Here is an 18,410-nt window from a genome sequence, read left to right as displayed (position 1 = left end):
AGAAATCTGTAAATCAATATGCTTTACAATATCACTGCGCCATCTTTAGGTACAAATCAATCTAACTGCAACCCTGGGAGTGCTAATTAGTAAAGAAGAAAGGAATAAACTAAAACAAAGGTAAGTGCACTTTTAAATTTTGTATAAATTTAATAATAATAGTAATAATTGGCCTAATGCAGACTGGAAAAACTGGAGAAACTATTTTGAAAGGAAAGCCACTGTAGTGGCGAATTTCTGCTCCAAGCTTTGAAAAAATAGATCTTCCACTTCTTAATGTGAGCTGTCCAGATTTATTTCTGACTCGTACATACAAACAAATGATGTCACGGTCAAAAAACTATTTGCTGCTACAGCGCACATTTCCATTGCCATCCTGGCTCATTTCTAACCTGCTACCACACATGCGCTGTAATGTTTTCTTACCCGACACAAATTAAACACGCAGCATATATTCTCTAACAACATATTATACAAAATCAAACATGTAACATAATAACTGAAACGATATCAAAAATATTTCTCTATAGATTTGCTCTAACAGCCACATACAGAGAAAGCAACAGGAGAAACACACCAGTGTTTCACTTATCAAAAGATGAATTTTTGGAGTTTTAAATATAAATCTGATTAAATAAATAATCATTTGAGAGTAGAAACTGTGGAGGGTTTATTCGCAGAAGTGTCATTCAGTGCATACCCAAGACATTATAATGAGGGTTCATTCGGATTTGCCCATCGGTCCAAGAAATGTAAAAAAGGGGGTGATGAAAGACTCCCCAAGTCTGCAGCAAAGACTTTGTTCCTGTGGCTGCTGAGGCAGGCTTGGAGGCCTCTGCTGTTTGCGCTGAGTGCCCCCTGTGGGGCTACAGTCAGCGACAAAGACCTTTTTCCTCCTCCATGAGGTATATGCTACAGCTGAGGTAGCTGCCTTTGAGCTTATCTTCCATGAAGTCATGCTACACAAAATCCCAGGAGCTTCTGACTAGATCAGGATGAAAGAGAGGAGTTAGATTAAATTAATGGCTGGTTCATCTTTTTGCATTGCACTTATAACTGCTTAAGATCACATCACTATAAAAAGACCTGCAGACAATAAAAGGGCTGCCAGCATGAAGAAAAACAAGCAATGTTTCCTTTGCTTAGAATCCATAAGTCTCATTGATGGTTGTCTGGGACAGCCAAAGTTGCCCTGCCTCTATCTGCACACAGTGATCTACATTGACTCTTCTATGAATGACGACACCATTTATCAAAAAAGGACTGGTCAGTGAACAGTGCTTTTATTTCTGTTAATATATTAACTTACAGCATAGTTTACTAGTTAAGTGAGGTGACCCTAATCTGTGGCACTGAAAACCCAAGGTTAAACCTGATTACCTCAGTAAGCCCCAAACCCTCTTTTGTAACACAAGTCTTGTTGCTTAAAAACAATGCAAATGCACATCTGAATATTGAACAAAATGTTGTATGTAGTTTGTGTTGCCCATTGACATCCAAAACTGAAATGTAAAAAAAAGAAAAGAAAAGGGGTAATGGATGTTAATTGCACCACACTAATGAGTATGTTTCTAACAAATATAACCTGCACACTGTACGGTCACTGCTTGGTCTACAGCTAGGATAAGAATTGCCTAGATTCCAGTGTTCTCCTTTGATCTGGTCCAATAACAACAGCAGTAGCCTTCATGGTTGTGGGCCATTATCACAGCAACATGTACAATTTTGTGTAATCATGTTGAAAATAATAAGTGATACTTTGTAGTACAAAATTGCACCCTGAGACTTAATTGTGTGCAATATGTATATATGTGAAATGTGCAGCACAAAAAGCCTGCTCTGAACAATATAACAGGCACCAACAAGGACATCACTCAGAATTGTTCCCACTAATGAAATGTTCCTCTTGTTAAGAGGAAAAATGGCACCTACCTACTGGGCAGCTGAGACAAGCCTCAAGATTGGCAATGTGGACTATACTTAAATGTCGAACTCATAGACATGCAGCCCTGTGCTTGTTAAGGCCCATTACCTACAGTCTTTGGTACAGTGAGTGGAGGAGACTGAGATGTATTGATTCCCCTCAGCAAGGCTGACACAGAGAGAAGCGAGCACAATCTCTGCTTCCTGTCTTTCTGTACACACAAACATGCACCACAGACACACTTTCTCTTTATTTACATGACAGGGGCAATTAATGTAAAGTATTGTTGCAGATGCTCTTATTCATTAACTACAGTTACAAGAAAAACTATGCAGAAAACAGCATTTCTACACTGATTGATCATAATATGTGGTGAGATCTAAACAACAGTTTTAGGTATTCACAACCAGATTAAAGTAGCAACACACACAGTTGTTTTTTTATTACACATCCTGAACAATAACTGACAGTTTAGGGTGGAAAAAAATTGATAATTTCTCCCAAAGCTATACAGAGTGAGGTGTTCAAATGGAGAAGACAGGGTTTGAAATGTACGGAGGTGGAAAGAAATGAAACACAAATAATAAACCTTAGAACAGCAGCACATATTGGGCTGATTACAGACGGCACACAAAGAAAATCGATTGGAGCTCACAATAGAAATTATTTTGACTTGACGTGATTCTTTTCCCCTTATTGCACCACTACAGCCCATCTTAGGGTTTTCACACCTGCAAATCCAACTTTTGACATAGGTACCCATCAACAAGTAGGCAATACCAAATAAACTCGTTTTTTTTATTCTTTGTTTTTCTGTGCTTATATTTCAATTAGAGCTGGGCGATAGAACGATAACGATATGTATCGCGATATAACTTTTACTCGATAGAGAAATTAAGCTATCGCGATAGACCTCGCCGCTCTTGTCCTCTTAAAAAAATAAAAATAAAAAAAAATAATGTCAGCCGATCCAAATTCAGTAGTGCAGAGCTGAACCAATCACAGCCGCAGCGTCACGTCGCGTGACTTGCTACATACAGCACAAGTGCCAAGCCTCACGTGTGTTTGTTTGGGAAGCAGCCAGCGGGTAATGGAGCCAGCGCATAATGGAGGAAATGAGTGTGCCGACTAGAAAAATCAACCGAGCGTGACCGAAGAGAAAACCGATGATGGTTCCAATGCCGGAGAGATTGTCGAACGGAAGAGCCATAGAAGTTCCGTAGTTTGAAGGTATTTCGGCTATTTCAAGTCTGACAAAAAACAGAGTAGCGTGCACTGTAAATTGTGCTGAAAGCAAGTCTGGAAATACAATAAACTGGTGCATGCGTCACACTGTGCGCCACGTTATTGTTTCGGTGAAATGAATTTCTACAATACTGTTACTGTTAATTCTAATCTCTGCAGTGTTTAAATGCTTACATATACACACAGTTACTGTCCGTCCACACATACGACTCTGTTCTGCTTCTATGCCGCAGCTTTGTTTACTTTTTCCCACCGAGGCTTCTAGACTTCTGATTGGCCAACATTTCTGCACGGTTAGGAATCTAGCGCCACCTGCTGCTTTGGCATGTTCATAGCAGCGTTTTCCTTCATTTCTGCCTTTACGTGTGAACGGGATTATTTTTTAAAACGAAAACGGAAAATCTCCGTTTTCAAAAATACCCGTGTATGTGTGGACGTAGCCTCAGTCTCTGACTGGAAGCGCTAATTCGTCATTCGGCTTTTGTCAGACTAAAGTAACTGTTAAAACTGTTTGAAAAGCTAAGCTATACAACAAGGAGAGATTGAGAATTTCCTTTTAGTTCTCAGTTTATTTGATATTGACCAAAGTTAGTCAGTTTTGTCTGTTCTTCTGTAAAACAAACTAAGATTTATTTTTAGAATTAATATTTTGTTTCTAAGTGGAATTGACAATTTAGTCTGTTTCGTTTGTTCTATTTTGAAACTTAAACGCTTTAGCGGCTGCCTTTTGTGTAGTTTGCAATATTTGCCTTTATTTATCTGAAAAAGTCTCATGTTCCTTAAGTACATCTACCCTGTTGAACTTATTATGGGAAATAAATATTTAAAAACAAGCTGCTGATTATTTCACATTTTACTTGTGAGCAACGGCACATTTAAATCTTACAAATATAGTTATTTGGCTTATATCGTGATAGATATCGTTATCGCCTGAAATGAAAAAAACATATCGTGATATGAAAAAAATCTCATATCGCCCAGCTCTAATTTCAATAATACTTTTTTTTTTTTAACAAGAAAATGTCACAAGAGTAGCACCTGATCTCAAGTTTAGGAGAGGTTGAATAATGGAATTATTTGATTTTCAGAAAGGCCAAGTCATTAATCTAACTGAGATGCCAGTCAGAGCTGTTTAATCAATGCACAAAGTTATATTACTGAAAAAAATAAACAGATTTTGAAGGTAGGAACAGTCCAAGATTCCTCTTCATATTGTTCAATTCTCGTGATTGTGTTTGCATTCACTTTCCTGGAACCAATTTTACAAGAACACTTCCAGATATACCATGTCAATAGAAAATTGTACTTAGTAGTCAGTATAATCTTTTAATAATATAAGTTTGCATATGGTAGTGATAGGATGTGCGATCCTTAATAGTCTGCAAAGACTTTGTGTGCATTCCAGAGTGCTCTGGCATGCACACCTACATCCTGGGAGCATGGGAGAGGTCGTACCTTGCAGGGTTTTAATAGTTTTGCAATTTTCATTAGTTTTTATTTTTATTTAGTTTTGACTTCAGATTTTCAATTTTATATCAGTTTTAATGAGTTTTTACCAATTGTTTGCAAGTTTAGTTTAGTTTTTATTTTTTTGAAAATCCTTAGTTTCAGTTTAGTTTTGATTAGTTTCAGTTATAGTTTTAGTTGTGTTTGCAATAATTAAGTGTAACAAAATCCCAGTTTCATCATATCAGTCATGCTCTTCTGCTTATCCTTGGGTATGTTGCTATTCCAGCTACCATACCCTGCACCCTGGACAGGTCGCCTGTCTGTCGCAGGGCTAACACGCAGAGACAGACAACTCACATTCCCACCTATGGGTTCTTTAAATAAATAAATAAAGGCAGATGAACAACCATTGATACCAGGCAACTATAAAATGTATACCTTGGCCCCAATGAGACTATTAACTCTCGCAGCACCGGGTGTTCGTAATTTTGGTTCAAGTGATTTGATAAACTTTTTGAAGGCAATTGACTCACACAGTTATGTAGATATCCCAGTCCTGTTGTCTCGGGATGCATCACGCTGCCTTGCCTCGGGTTAGCTTCTGTTTTGAGGGTTGAGTGTGCTCTCTTACCTTCTCAAGGTAAGCTAGGTTAGCCTTCTTGTGTGAGGTTTTCAAGTGCACTTTAAGGTTTGTGGGATTTTTTTCCCTTTAGAAATGTCCCTCATAATTTGTTTCTTTCCACTACAAGACACTCGCTTTATCCAAAACACAGTCATATTCAAAGTAATCCCAAATTGGACTCTGGCGCTTTCTCCCGAGTTTTCCTGACATGATTCTGCGCGTGGACGGAGCAGTGTTGCCAACTCCTCAGTAAGGAAAATCGCTATTGGTTGTCCTAAAAGTCGCTAGAAGTCGCTAAATGACGTCATCGCCTAATTTGCATAATTGGTCATGCTAATCTAATTGTAACCTATGTTGTTGGAGAGAGAAATAACATCGTGGAAGAGACATAAAGTGAGTAAAAAATGTCCTAAATGCATTTAGAGTTTATTTAGAACTACAAATTAAATTTCTTTTAGCAATTATTGTTTTTTTTAATGTCACAATTCTAACCCTGCTCCTTTACCCGGGCTTGGACCGGCAAAAGTGACCCGAAATAGGCACTCTGGTGGAGTTACTTTGTGTGTGTGTGTGTTTATAAGTAGTTTTAAACCTTGTGATCCACAAAACAGCATAAGAGTAAAAGAAGAACTGACTGCGTTACAGCACCCGCTGCTTGTTGAGAGTAAAATAAATACGTGCTTTCACGACTTTTTTAAGGGGTCTAAGGGGTCTGAAAACTCGCTAAATATAGCGACAAAGTCGCTAAGTTGGCAACAATGGGACGGAGCAGCAACACAGACGACTCGACTAACGTACTGCCACCTGCTGGCATAATGAGACAGCAAGAAAAAAATCTGTAAACTAAACTTCATTTTCACCCTTGACTATTGTATACGCACACATCAATGAAAACTAAACACATTTTTGCTATAAATTCAGTTAATTTTAGTTAGTTTTGTGAACACTCATTACAGTTTTAGTTTTCCTTTTTTTGTTTTTATTTTTATTTCCATTAACGAAAATGTTTTTTCACTTTTTTCGTTATTTCATTAGTTTTTGTTAACGATAATAACCTTGGTACCTTGTCTTATTGTTTTATGGTAGGATAAACGTAGCTATGTCAAGTTTTAGTCTAAGTGCTTAGATGAACTGTTAGACTTCCAGACCAGCAGGTTTAGGGAAGTCGGTTATGGGGGTCACACTCTGACTCCACACCTACACCCCCCCCCCCCCCCACACACACACACACATACATATAAACATCCACATTCCAATGTAAGGAACAAACACCCACTGATGTATAAAATAAAGACCAGGGCAGTCTCAGAGCTGCGAGTCCCTGAGCCCTCACTCTCGTGTGAGCACTCTGGTGGCTGCCCTTGCTAGCAACAAGTAAAACTGTGTGTTTCTCCTCTCTGATTCTCTGCTGAAGAAGTGTTTTAGAATACATCTCTTGACATACCAAGAGAGGAAAAAAGTGCACTTAATGTTTCAGATTAAGTGCTTGTCAGATAATGCCATTAACATGCATGCTTGTTTCCCAACATACTCTTTGCGACTTTTTGATACTTTCATCTATTTTTAATTCCTTTAAACTCCCATTGTGCAAGTGGGATTTCAGCTGTTTCAGGCCAGCACATTAACAATCCGTTAAATGTCTCAGTAGGTGATGTTCCCCTAAAACTTCCTGAAGGTCTCCTGAAATCATATTTATGTAGTCGTTATGGCCCCTGGTCTTGGAAGAAGTGAGACAACCCTCCTTCAAGCAAATTCGAGTGTGGCAACCCACATAGACAATTGGCTGCCTGGGAAAATGTGATTACCTCCAGGGAAAGTCTATTGGACCAGCAGAGGGATGCCAGACCAATCAGCGACTGATTGGACACAATCTTTAAAAGGCTGAAGAACATTTATTCAGGGGCTGCTGCTTTGGACAGAGTGTGCAGTCTGTCCCGTATGGTTCTGTCTGTGAGCCTTGTTTGGAAAACCTTGTCTAAACTGTGAGATTCTCTTGAGTAATGTTAGTTGTGTTACAGCCTGTGAGGCTAATTTTGGTTTGTTTGAAGTTGTTTTTGTATTGGTCATTTGTTTGTTCGTTTGTGGTAAATGCTGCTATTGTTTTTCAGTTCTCTGAGGTTTTTTTTTTTACCTTTTCAGTCCTATACTTGTCACAGTCTGGCTGAGGTAGACTACATGTGCTGTCAAAAAAGGACTCAAACGCAGACCAAAACATAATGTGGAACGTGACGTGGATTAATAGAAAACAAGCATTTTATTAAGGCTGGCAAAATAAAAACAAACAAAGGGCATGGGTGAAAGTAAACAATAACCTAAACTGGGTGAACTAAAATTAAATATGAAAAAACCGTAAACAAGAAGAACTTGCATGGATACCCAGAGACACGATGTGGACTAGCAGACGACCTGAAAGGAATGACTGAAAACACACGGATTAAATACACACAGGAGGATAATGAGGGAAGTGGGAACACATGGGGAAACAGCTAACACACATGAACATAACAACGTCACAAGGGGAGAGTAAGGCTGTATCCCAATTCAGGGTCTGCAGCCTTAAAGGCCGCATTTTAAGGCCGATTACGTAACAGCGGCGCGCCGAAGGCTGTCCCAATTCGAAGGCTGCTCAAAATGCGGCCCTCAAATGCGTCCTTCATTTCCCTGAATTTTAAGGATGTGGCGGTGTAGACTTCGTAGCCCAACATATCCCAGAATGCATAGCGCGGCGGTGGGTGTGGATAATTTTGCCGAAAAAAAAAACAGCAGATGAGGGGCACCCGAAGAGTAAACTTTAAGTAAGTACTGAATATTATGTCACTTATTTATGTTCAAATGTTTAATAACGAAGAACATTAAAACATTCCTGTTGGCCACATGTCGGCAAAGTTATGTGACATAAGTGACGTTTGTACTAACTTGGTTTTAAAGCCTTTACTTTATATACGCCGTTCAATAGCTGAGCTTAATCTTACAGAGAATGATCAAAGCTCATGTAGAAACAGACAAACAAATGAACAAAAGATTCTCTCCTTCATTTCTGTCAAACAATGCTGTATGAAACGTTTCCAGCTGTTAGTATCATGGTTGCTAGGCAACCTGGGCAGTGCCACGGAGGCTAGACCGTCCCATTTCACAAGCCTCGCACTTCCGGCCTTAGCGGCCTTTGAGTACGCGGCCCTTGTGGACCGTTAAGGCTGCAGACCCTGAATTGGGATACAGCCTAAAACTAAACACATTGAAGAAAGGAACACAGGACCTCTTCAAAATAAAACAGGAAGCATAATGAAACGCAGACATGACTGCATGAACTTTACGACAAAAGACACGCAGACATGAAACACATAAAGACAAGTGAGACTTAAACACCAGTTGAAAACACAAGGGGAATCTAATAAACAAATGAACTTAGATAACCTAATGAACTTAAACATAAACCATATCAAAATAAACTAAAACTCAAAACACTGGGTCAAAAGACCCAGGATCGTGACAATACTATTTTGTTTAGCCTCATGATGTTTCACCCTTTCCTGTCATTTTTTTATGCATTTATATTTTACACAATCTCCTTCCATTTGCAACTCCATCACTTCTATTTCTGTCACTCTTTCATTCCCATCTTTCCATTTCTTTCATCCGACTTTCTTTTTTCCTTCTCCATTGCTTATAGGTGATGACAAGATTAAACCTTGTAAATGTATTTATTGTTGTATATGATTGATGGACTGACACATAAAAGGTGATGACATGCTGCTTTTAAAACAGGTTTTACCCCATGGCCAAGTGTTCAGAGCCTGTACCACATGGGCACATATGAACCTAACAAAAAATTTATCATCCAAGCCCAGGACCATATGTAGCTTTTCATTTTCTGACTCACTTCCCACATGTCCTGTCTTTCTGATATTTTATTATTAAATAAAGGCAAAAAATACTTCAAAACACCCATGAGACTCAGAGTTCCAGCAACTGGCATTTGACTGTTAATATGTCATGGTCCACTTAAATGAGATCCCCGTCAACAGTGCTTGGTTTTCATAAGCGTCTGTCAGCTGCTCTCTGCAAGAAAAGTTCATTATTTCCCCATCTGGTGCTTTAAATGTTTTACAGCAGGAATCACAGGCGGAGAATCAGGCTTTGGAACCCATAAATTAGACAGAATTGTGAGTCAAAGCCTATAATTGGTTTCTCAATGTAAAAGTGACAGTCATGCTCTTTGGTGAGCACTGGCAATCAGAATCATAACTGATTTTTTATATATACTAATCAAACATTTTTCTAAGGGGAAAAATCTTTTCACTTCGGAGTACATACATCGATACTTCAGTCACAATTTTCAATCATATGGGGTGTTTTTCATAGAACAAGCCAACTGCCCACACATCTCCATCTGATAGTCACTTCTCCAAATTCTTTTCTCTCATTTTTACTTGTCATCAAAGTAGGAAAAATGCATCAAAAAGCTTTGGTAGGCGTTTAACATAAAAAAATAAAAACAATATATAAATTGATAAACCTCATACTTTTAACTTGAACGCTTCTCTGCAGACTTAGATGATAATGCACACTAATTAATCTATTAACCACCAATTACACACTATCATCTTTTATTCAACGACAACATCGAGCAAACGGCATAAGAAAAGCCATAAGGATATAACTTTGCCCATGTGTGATGTCACCATGGCAACAGGCCCCTGCCAAAATGCTATTTAGCAAGCTGTAAGGAAAAAAAAACAACCCAGAATGAAGCGTATATGTGGCAAAGTGTTCCACAGTGAGTATTTTCAGAAACTCCATCTCCATCTCAGCAAGCATAGATTAGAAGTTCAGTGTCATGTCTCGACAGGCTCTACAGTTATTGCTTCCCATTTTCTATATTCAGTTAAAATGGAGCTACTCGACAGGAAAGGACCTGATTTTGCAGCTCTTCAAGAAACAAAAACAAAAATTTAGAAAAGAAGGAACTCGAGTTTAGCTGTAGTTTCACTGCTGTTCATTGTTTGGGTGAGAATCAGATACCTTCTTATTTTCTTGTGCTGTCTCACACATACTCTACCACAGCAAATCTGTAGGACAGAATGAGTCATTCAACGTTACTCGCCTGGCCATAAGAGTGTGATCACATCTATGTATCACTTATAGAAAACCACCTCAAGTGTTAAAAACACTTGAGGTGCTTGCTTACATTAATAAATATCAAGAATATAAATATTGACCTGTGTCACTTCTGTTAATACATGCAGAGTTTTTAACCAAAATAATTAGCTATACATCATAAAACTGTTCTTTAATTGTGAAATATGCAAATGGTGACTATTTATGATAATAAAACAGTATTTTGCCTCCTTCATCCCTCCACATTTTATCTTAGGACAAACATAAACTATAATCATTACATTTGTCATGAAGTCAGTTATCTCTCTTAAAGCTAAGATTTTTATTATTTTAGATTTTCAACCACCTAAAAGTTTGAAAATTCCTATACACTGAAAAGTTTGCTACAACACCAGGAATGAAAAGGTCAACTTGTCAAGTTGTTGAGGTGTCAGAGTCTCAGCTTGATTATGCTGTTCAGCAAATATAGTTCCCATCTTTATAATGATCCTTCTTATATATTTAAAGCTATCATGAAACAGGTTTTCACAGACACACAAACTGTAAAGAACAACAACAACAATAAAAAAAACTTAGGCGTTGTTGTCTGTGTTTGGAAAAGCAAAACAGAGTATCTCGGTTCAGCGGTGAGCAACAAAATGCTCTACAGTGAGCTGCCATTCTGCATGACAGTCTAGACACAATTTGAATGTCGAGTGTGCATGTCTGAAAGAACAGGGGGATAAAAGAAAACAAGTTATTTTTTTTAAAAAAAGGCATTGTGTCCAATGCAGAATAAAATAAAGAGTTATTACAATGCAGTGACAAACTGTATTTTTAATTATGGTACATTTACAACGGTCACAAAAGAGATAAAGAAACGTTTGCAAGACCAGCGGACAAATGAGATGTGAATCCTTGCAAGGGATTATGATGTGATGAAGATATCTGTCATCTGGGAAAGAAATGTTCAAATATGTGGAGGTGTGTCTGTTCCATGTCTCTGTAAGTCTTAGATGCTGAATTGAAGAGTGCAGTAGTGATAATCCCCTTCAGAGTTGTGCTGCAGGGACAGCAGCATGCTTGCTCACTTCATTTATAAGCCCGGCTCTGGTGACAGTAAAGCCCTAGCAACCTAATTAACCGCGATAGCTGTCGGTTGTTTAATCTCCACGGCTTCACAAAACAACCGTTGTGTTCTGAAAAAGATTTACAGTAAGCCAGGGGTAAGAAAAAACACACAGTGGGAAAAACTCTGCGAGACAAAGACACACTGCTTCTCGATGGAAACACGTGTGTTCATCCTCGAGGAAACAAAGTTGTAACACTGTCTGTAATCTTTACCATATGTGGTGGTGGATGTGTTTAGTGGATTTGTGCATTTGAGAGTATTTCTGTTTATCCTTATTCCCGGAGACCAAAATTGTGAGACTCAAACAAGCAGCTATATTTAGTTATTTGTATCATCACACCTGCAGTTGTGTCACAGGTCCCAGGAGGCAGTGAAGCTCTACGACAGTGCTGCAGCTCTGATGGAAGTATGCAATTTAGCAGGTAAACACCTGTCACATTGCAAAACAGAGTACATTGCAACTAAGTAGGCCCAATTATCATTATAAAGTGTCACTGTGGCCCAGATTTCCCATTTTGCACTGTATATATATGAAATGATGTGGATGTCAGTTTTTTCCCCAAAGGTATTTGGCCTGATGTTTATGTTGGGTTCCTTTGGGATGCAACAGTTTCCATCCACAATGTTTGGTTAGTACAAGAATTGGAGGGGATCCCAAGAGGGACCTGGCCATTAATCAGACATACATCAGGGCAAGTTTTTCTGGAGTCTTCAGGATGTGGAAGGTGAGTGAGATCTCAGCTTCAAGTTTGACTTGAAGCTGAGGATGAAGCAATCTAGATAGTGGGGGAGACGAAGTTTAATATTCGTGGGGTGTACCAAGATTCTGCTTTTTAGGGTGGAAATCACTCCTGCTGTCTTCCTACATGGTTAGCTGTGAAGAACTCTGTAAAGGTTACAGCTAGTGGAGGGAGCGGTGAAGTCTTTAAGTTTGAAAAGGGCAAGAAAAAAAGTTTAAAGGACCATAGCTGAATACTCAGGCACTGGAGGAGTGGGAAAGGGGGCGGTGTAGTGGTGGTTCAGGGATGGGTGGGGTTAGTTGAATTGACTAACATCATAAAGACATATTTAAGAGCCAGAAGTAGGTTGCTGTGCTGGGTGAACTATTGCTGTTTCTGAGACTCAGCCACAAGGTAAATAACTTGGAAATAAAAAAAACAAAACAAAACAGACAGATTCAAAAAAGATATCACAAGATACCGATATAGCTTTGTTTTTGGGTTAAAAAAAATTATCCAGACCTTAATTAAAAAACTGAAAAATCTAACAAGGATTCAAAGGAAACACAATCGATACTGGACTGCGCTACAGAATCTGATATAAACAATCTTGCTCCTTAGCATGAAGTTGTCTTCTGTAGATGGGCCAGAGAGAGTGCTACATTAACCATAACCACCATTAACCATACTGAAGCTACAGAATTTTTCTGAGCTTTGTCAACAACCTCTGTTGGAGTGAACTACATTGTAAACTATATTCAGTTATTGTATCCATTAGTGAAAATTATGGATGCTATGTGCTGTTCAATAAGAGTTCAAATCCAGCCCCAGTTTCATAATGCCCCCCCTTCCCGAAAACAATAACAGCAATAAATCTTCTTATGATTATTATTAATAGTGTACAAACATCTAGACATACACTAATCCCAGGAAAAGGGATCAATATTAAAGCATTCAGTGCAACTCACCACAAAGTATGGTACTTTATTACTTTGGAGATGAATTACTATTACAATATCTATAAAAGCCATGTGCAGTCAATAAGACATTGTAACATTGTCTATTCTGAGACAGGACTAAAAGTAAATCAAAAACCAGAGGACAACTGTAATAAGAAAGACTCCAAGGTGTTAACTGTAAATCGATCTCTCAAGCATGTGAGGGAGTGCATAAAATATCAATCACAAAGTTTCTCTGCATCTGAACCGTTAAACTGAATATTGACTCAAATCCCTCATGTTGTAAATATCTCTCTCTGGGCCTTTATGTGCATTCCCCAACACTGAGCAGTTTAATATAAGCAATGAAGAAAATTAGGATGAAGAAAAATAAATAGGTGCAGAAACTACAAGAAGATGGCGGATATGCTTTGCTCCACCACATTCTCCATTAGCTTTGAAGTTAAACTTCCATGTTCAGCAGAGACACTCTGATAAATGGTCTGTCTGGTGGCTCAGTCTGGGGCCTGTTTCTAAATCATCATAATATGACTGAAATGTTTCAGGATATTTATCATTTAGAGTGCAGGGATAACAGCAAAGTTAGTGAGTTGGTGAAAGATGGAAAGAAAGTCAGAAATGTTGTGGAAATGGGAATTAAATGAGTTTACTTATCTTTGGAAGGGGCTCAAACAACAGTACAGACATCATGACAGCAGTCTGTGCTGTTGGAGCGATCCATGCTGTACATGGAGCGATCAATAAGTAGCATTAGTCTAAGACAACTGTGAAAATTACAAGCACAATTAACACTGGACATAATGAGACCACATATTAACTTGTCATTTGTGTCTAGTTTGTTTTACATTCATCACAGTGAGATATGGATGGATAACACTGGATAAAACCATTAATCACTCATTTCATGCTGCCTGGCCAATGGCTGTAGCTCAGAGTACAAGCAGAACTCAATCAGCATTCCTCCTTCACCGCTCAAACAACAAAGCTGAGGAGAGACTTTCCTCCCTAACCAGGTGAAACAGATCATTTACTTACTTCTTCCCATCTGCTCTTGTTGGTTGTCAGGTTAAGGTGATGTTCACCCACAGTGGGAAGCACGTCTTTCACCTGTCTTCGAATTTTGGATAAGACGGAAGACAACGTTTCACAATATTTCAAAATGTCACTTTCCCACTGGCCGAGAGAAGAAGTGTTCTGTGTGCAGGTGCCACCCCAACCTCTGGGAGCCTTCCAAACAGGATTTCAAAGGCAACGAAAGATCAGAGTGAGGAGAACACACTTCACACTGCCGTTTGTCTTCGACAGCAACAGGTAGCAACGTGGCGAGATTTAAAACATTGCCGTGTTTGACAGTGATGTGTGCTATGTCGAGCAGAACTGCAATGTATTTGACCAAACATAAAAAGGTCAGAATCTTCCCATCTGTCACAGTCATGGTTTGAAAGTGACACATGAAGAGCAGATGGGATACATAAAACATGTAAAACTGTGTGGGTGATAGCTCCACATTTATGTTTTGACCAGAAGCAAAGCATTCATTTCTCAATTCATCCTGGTAGCACTGTTTCTCAAACATGCAGGTTGTGAGGTGCACTGCAAAGAATCAAACTACATGTACTGTTTGTGTATTTTCTAATTTGTTTCTTTTTTATCATTATTTTGTCAGAATGGGTTTCAGTTTTTATTGCTTTAAAATGTTTAGTTTTTGTCTTTGTATGGAGAACATAAGAATTAGGAAACGACATAGGTTTCCCAAATCAATATAAGTGATACAAAAAAAAGAGACCTTTTTGAAAGTAGTTGACTGACCGTCTTGTAAACATTCAAGGTCTTAATATACATGTTTTTTCAAAGCCTCATCAGGCAAGTTGTGATAACAGATTTTTACCAAATTAACACATACTTAAATTAAGGAAATTTCCTTAAAGGGGAAAAGGTAAAAACTAGAATAGAATAGCCTTTATTGTCATTGTACAGAGTACAACGAAATTGGAGTGCCACTCCCTTGGTGCAAGTTTCAATAATAAATATAAATGTAAAATATAAAAAGTACAAAAAAAACAATCGTAAGTACTCAAACAATAGTATGTACAATATATACAGGATAGCAGCATTAATATAATGACAGTATGAATAGCAGCATAATATAATGACAGTGACGGTATGGAATAGGTTCAATTGTTTTTGTGCTTATTTACTATGGTGATAGCTCTGGGAAAGAAGCTATCCCTGAATCTGTTTGTCCTGGTTTTATGTGACCTGTACCGTCGGCCTGACGGTAATAGTTCAAACAGTTGGTTGCTGGGGTGAGAGTGGTCCTTGATGATATTGCCAGCTCTGCTGAGGTACCGAGAGTTTGCAGTGACCTCCAGGCTGGGCAGAGAGCAGCCAGTGATCTTCTGGGCTGTGTTGATGACCCTCTGCAGTACTTTCCTGTCTGCAGCTGAGCACCCTGCATACCATGTTGTTATGCCGTACGTTAGGATGCTCTCTATGGTGGCTCTGTAAAATGTCACCAGCAGCCTCTCCTCCAGGTTGTTCCTCCTGAGCACTCTCAGAAAGTGGAGACGCTGCTGGGCCTTTTTAACCACCGCTGTAGTATTTGCAGTCCAGGAGAGGTCATCAGATATCTGCACGCCCAGAAACCTCATGGAGTGTACCCTCTCCACACAGCTCCCGTGAATGTAAAGTGGGGCCGGGTCTGCTCTGCCCTTCCTGAAGTCCAAGATAAGTTCTTTAGTTTTCGTGGTGTTCAGTTGGAGGTTGTTAACTGAACACCACTCAGTCAGTCTGTTGACCTCATCTCTGTAGTCCGACTCATCCCCCCTTGAGATGAGTCCAACCACTGTGGTGTCATCCGCGAACTTTATGATGGTGTTTGAGAGATGGGTAGGGGAGCAGTCGGATGTGTAGAGCGTAAACAGGAGGGGACTCAAAACACATCCTTGTGGAGACCCGGTGCTGAGTGTGATGGTGCTGGACCGGTGGGGGCCGAGTCTGACAGACTGTGGTCTATTTGTCAGGAAGTCCTTGATCCAGAGGCAGATGGGGGTGGAGAGTCCCAGGTGGAAAAAAGTAAAAACGAGCACCAAACTGGAGAGCTAAGAGCCGCTGCACCCGTGCGCGCCGCCATCTTGTTTACGTGTTTAGTAAATAACTAAATATTCTTGTCAAAATTTTACTTTAGTTAACTAAACTGTTTTTTTTTCTAATACCTAAAAATGAAAATGAGAGTTTCAGACCTTTCAGGTTTATTTACTTTTGAGACCTTCAGCGCTCAAAATGAAACTGATACATCGGCATTAATAACGCATTAGATCATGACCGAAGAAACATGCAAAATTGAATGTTACTTTATTACTTTGGAGATGAATTACTATTACAATATCTATAAAAGCCATGTGCAGTCAATAAGACATTGTAACATTGTCTATTCTGAGACAGGACTAAAAGTAAATCAAAAACCAGAGGACAACTGTAATAAGAAAGACTCCAAGGTGTTAACTGTAAATCGATCTCTCAAGCATGTGAGGGAGTGCATAAAATATCAATCACAAAGTTTCTCTGCATCTGAACCGTTAAATTGAATACTGACTCAAATCCCTCATGTTGTAAATATCTCTCTCTGGGCCTTTATGTGCATTCCCCAACACTGAGCAGTTTAATATAAGCAATGAAGAAAATTAGGATGAAGAAAAATAAATAGGTGCAGAAACTACAAGAAGATGGCGGATATGCTTTGCTCCACCACATTCTCCATTAGCTTTGAAGTTAAACTTCCATGTTCAGCAGAGACACTCTGATAAATGGTCTGTCTGGTGGCTCAGTCTGGGGCCTGTTTCTAAATCATCATAATATGACTGAAATGTTTCAGGATATTTATCATTTAGAGTGCAGGGATAACAGCAAAGTTAGTGAGTTGGTGAAAGATGGAAAGAAAGTCAGAAATGTTGTGGAAATGGGAATTAAATGAGTTTGCTTACCTTTGGAAGGGGCTCAAACAACAGTACAGACATCATGACAGCAGTCTGTGCTGTTGGAGCGATCCATGCTGTACATGGAGCGATCAATAAGTAGCATTAGTCTAAGACAACTGTGAAAATTACAAGCACAATTAACACTGGACATAATGAGACCACATATTAACTTGTCATTTGTGTCTAGTTTGTTTTACATTCATCACAGTGAGATATGGATGGATAACACTGGATAAAACTTAAAAAAATGAATTAGCCCTTATTCATTTTGACACATAAGTGGTACAGTAAAATTTTCTCTTACCAGTTGTCCTTAGAGTGAACACAGCTACGGCTAACCTGTGGAGGACTTGGAAACTCAATTTTTCATCAAGGTATGGAATAGCATGTGTTAGAAGTGTGAGCAAAGGCTCATGCGTGAGGTCAGGGTCAAATAGGTATAGCCATTGAAGGGTCGCAATCAAGGTAGTGATTTACTCTGACACACTGAGGCTCTACACAGACAAGAATTTCTCTAAGATTTATCTGTTTCATCCCTAGCACTATTCTTCTCAACGGATCCTCTTAGATTTTTTTTTCTGTCTCTGCATTCTGCTTTAAATTTTCACATATTTAATGCCTTCAGGTGATTTTCAATTCCAACCAAATCTTTTCTTTTCATTTTTTATCTTTTATCTCTTTTACTCCATGATCTAATTTTCATCCCGCTACATTAGCTGTCTCATGCTGAAGCCCTCCTCCAATAGAAACCCAAAATGTTTTACCTAAATGATATTAGGTGATATTCTTCCCTCATATAAACCACATTTGCGGACATGAAATACACCTCTTACCTACAGTTTTCTTTGCCAGACTTGTTTCCCATGCTCACAAATGCCTGGTTTTATCTATTTTGCATGTAGTCTCTGGGCTATTCAGCCAATTGTCACCCCAAATCCAGATTGTCTTTTGCTATAACCTGGCAAACCTTACTTGGCCCTGTAAAGAATGATCCCAAGACCAAATGTGAAATAATCAACTTTCCTGTTTATTTTATCTTTTTTGCCTAAAATAACAACAATGTATTTCAGATCTCTCACCTTTGAGGGCAACATGATTTATTCCTGAAGATCCCAATGAAGATGGTCTGGGGTCTAGAAAGGTGAGCCCTATTTGTCTCTCAACTATGTGAGGTAGAGGGTGGAAAGACATTTTTCCAGGATGACCAGTTACTGTTCATCTCAGACCCCAGATCCAATTAGCCATGAGATCCCATTTCTTGACACTAAGCTTGTTGTAGAAATAAA

The 18,410-nt window shown here is 38.9% G+C and overlaps 1 long non-coding RNA gene across 2 annotated transcripts; it reads left to right on the top strand.

The window, feature by feature from the left end:
• The first annotated feature begins 1,974 nt into the window (after positions 1-1,974).
• LOC309708948 lies at positions 1,975-17,479 on the top strand. Of its 2 annotated transcripts, none has more exons than XR_014277380.1 (5): positions 1,975-3,154; positions 11,827-11,891; positions 12,035-12,194; positions 14,213-14,458; positions 17,432-17,479. It is a non-coding gene; the product is annotated as an uncharacterized lncRNA (long non-coding RNA). The 2 variants fall into 2 exon arrangements; XR_014277381.1 differs by having other exon boundaries at positions 12,021-12,194.
• The last annotated feature ends 931 nt before the right edge of the window (positions 17,480-18,410 follow it).

Source organism: Aulonocara stuartgranti (assembly GCF_965226115.1).
Source record: "Aulonocara stuartgranti genome assembly, chromosome: 6".
In the NCBI taxonomy this organism is placed as follows: Eukaryota; Metazoa; Chordata; class Actinopteri; order Cichliformes; family Cichlidae; genus Aulonocara; species Aulonocara stuartgranti.
The sequence above is the reverse complement of the archived record's forward strand: the minus strand, read 5'-3'. Positions and strand labels throughout refer to the sequence as shown.